The sequence below is a fragment of the Microtus ochrogaster genome, chromosome 4, assembly GCF_000317375.1.
Source record: "Microtus ochrogaster isolate Prairie Vole_2 chromosome 4, MicOch1.0, whole genome shotgun sequence".
Classification (NCBI taxonomy): domain Eukaryota; kingdom Metazoa; phylum Chordata; class Mammalia; order Rodentia; family Cricetidae; genus Microtus; species Microtus ochrogaster.
Window position 1 is genome coordinate 72,412,498 of NC_022011.1, and position 3,268 is coordinate 72,415,765.

Here is a 3,268-nt window from a genome sequence, read left to right on the forward strand (position 1 = left end):
TGTGTGTGTGTGTGTGTGTGTGTGTGTGTGTGTGTGTGTGTGTAGGCCAGAGGCCAATGTTGATGACTTCCCCAATTGCTCTCCATTTGTCTTTTTGAGCCAGGGTCTCTCAGTGAGTGTGAGCTCTGTGGTTATGCTTGGCTGGTTGATTGTCTAGCTGCCCAGCTTGCTCTAGGGCCCCTCCTGTCTCTGTTCCTCCCCCAGTACTGGGGTTACAGCACCTGGCTTTTCTACATAGATGCTGGAAATTTAAACTTACGTACTTGACTGACTGAGCTATCTCCCTAGCTCTGGAAAAGACCATTCTGACTGTTTAGGTTGTTTTCTGGAAGACTCTTTTCTGGGTTTTAGCTAGAAGTGCAAGTTCACTAAACTTGATTTAAATGGGTGTCATTGCATCGAATTTTAAATTGCTGTTCAGAAAGCACAGAACTGCTTTTCTCCATGATAAGCTCTTGCCTTTCACAGCTCTCAGAAACACGCTGCATCCCCAGCACGCACACTTTGGAACAGTGGTTACAGTGTTTGAAATTAATACATTCACCTAGTCACACATCAAATTATACAGAAATGCTGGTGCAAAGAGCTGTCGGCTGCTTTCTCATTTTCCATTTACTCAGCCCTAATTCCCAAGAGAAATAATTGCTACCTGGTTTTCTTTCTGGTTCTTCTGGCCGCTAGCTGAATGTGTTTAGATCACCAGTAATGCATTTATACATATTTTTTTCTTGTTAATTTTGCAACTATCAAAGGTCCAAATAAAAAATTGGCATGTTAGGTCATGCCCCATGTGGCACGGTCACCATCTTCTTTGTAGAGTTGCATTGTCTGACTCCTGCACATAACTTCATTAGCCCCATCTCAGATAAGGATGTTTTATGGTGTTCTGTCAGACCATCAGACTAGAATTTCCCCTACAATATAGGACCAGCTCACTGTTTCGCAGGTAAATGGGGGTCCTTTGCCCTGAAGACAGCCAAAGGGAAATCCAAAGGCTTTGTGCCCACTGTTACTCTCCGGGGCAGTAGTCAGATTCTGCTTCCACCTTCATAGTTCCTTATGCTTTCTGGAAAACACCTAAATTCTGTTTTAGATTTTTTCCCCTAAGGATCCTATAATCCCAACACTCAGATGGCTAAGGTAGGAGGATTGCTGGGAGTTCCGGACCATCTGAGCTACAGTTGAAACAAAAAAGAAACAACCAAACAACTGAGCTTTTCGATTAATTATTGATCATTTTCACCAATACAGGTTCAAAATGCCTCATCAACAATTTAATAATTGTTAAAAATTAAAATATTGTAATATCTATATATATTAGATGGTAATGCCTAACTGAACCGGCCTGCAGCAACATTTGCTCTCCGAAGCATATCATTGTGAGGCTCTACACAACATCCATTGGATGATCATTTGACATCATGGACCAGCACTACTGCCTTCCAATATCAGAAGAATTGAGAAACATTTTTGATCTTGAAATGTGAGCAAAGTCTTGTTGTCCTGTACGGAAACATTGGAATGGTAGTGCTGGAATTCGTGACTACATAGGTCACACCTGTTGACTAACAACCATCCATGGCCAGCACTGTTGTTTTTGTGTTAGTGTCTGTCTTAGTCACTGTTTATTGCTCTGAGTTCCCATGACCAAGGCAACTGTTATAAAAAGAAAGTGTTTAGCTGGGGGGCTTGCTCATTGTTTCCGAGGTTTAGTCTGGGGAGCATGGTGGCATGCAGGCAAAATGGTGCTGGAGAAGTAGCTGAGAGCTACATCTTGATATTCTGGGGCTTAGAGAGACTCTGGGCTCGGCATGGGCTTTTGAAACCTCAAAGCCCACCCCGTGATGTACTTCCTCCCAAAAGGCCACACCTCCCAATACTTTTAATCTTTTCAAACAGTGCCACTCCTGGGTGACTAAGCATTCAAATAGATGAGCCTATGGGGGTCACTGTTCAGAAAACACAATCCATCCTTGTCATTTTAATATACTTACAGGCTTTGGTTAAGTGGCTACTAGCAAATGAAAAAACAGAAAGGGACTGTCAACTCATAATCCAGAATAACATACCTGTAAGGGATCATCTTGATTATTCTAGGTGATGTGGAAAGACTAGCCCTAATTGTTGGTGGGACCATTTCCTAGGCAGAGGTTCAGAGATTGAATAACATAAAGAAAGTGAGATGAGCAGTCGGAAGCATTCATCTCTCTGAATACCTGATTTGGATGTCATGGCTTCCCTGTCATGATAACCTGTACCTTTGAAGTGTGAGCCAGAACAAACCCCTTTTGCCTTAGGTTGCTTTGAAAGAGTATTTTCAACACAGCAACAGGAAGGGACATGGTTTGCATTAACACAGTTTGCAATAACACCAGGAAAAGTCACCACTTAAGACAGGAAAAACAAAAAGAATTGCGTAGGACTTTGACAACCTAGAAAATGCTCAGAGGCCAGGAGTGGCTTCTGAGGTGACACTACCTGGTCTAGTCTGGACCATCAGACGAGGTGATGCTATGTATTTGGTTCTGAGAGTGTCAAAAAATTTATCACATACACCCAGCTTTGATTGACAGAATGGAGGACAGTGGTGGGGTTGCCCTGAAAGAGTTCTTCATACTCTTATCTCCAGATAGTCACCTTCTATCATCCTCTATTAACACAGCTTATCAAACTGGCTGAGGAGGAAGTCAATGTGAAGATTCTGGGCATCAGGTTTCCAAAGCAAAATATCGAAAAAGATCTGGAGTTAGACCTAAAAGATGAAAGTTTAAAAATGCACATGGTCCAAGGTTTGGGTCACCCACTATCCATCTACAGCCTTGCACACACTGGAGTGCTATCGGTGCGACAATAACAAATGCAGGCAACCACTCCTGTTATGGCAGTTGCTTTCATCCTAGTATCTCCCCACCAAAAGGAGACATGCAGCTGCTCCAGTCAACTTAGATATTTCCTTCACATATTTTACACAGGTAACATAGTATCTATCTCTAGGCTAGATATTAGTCCCTAATTTATTTCCCAATGACATATGACTATTCTGTGGTATAATGACTAGATTGCAAGATTAATCACTATTAATAATTCTTTCAAAATAATTGAAAAAAGAAGAAAATACACTTATTAATTAATATATTTTAATGTGTGAAGGCGAATTTAATTAATCCAGGCCAGTGGGTACAAGAAGACAATTTTAATATAAAAGCACACTCACACACCCGGAGTTCAGCGATCCACAGTAAACCGGAAACAGGAAGGGCTCCAGTCC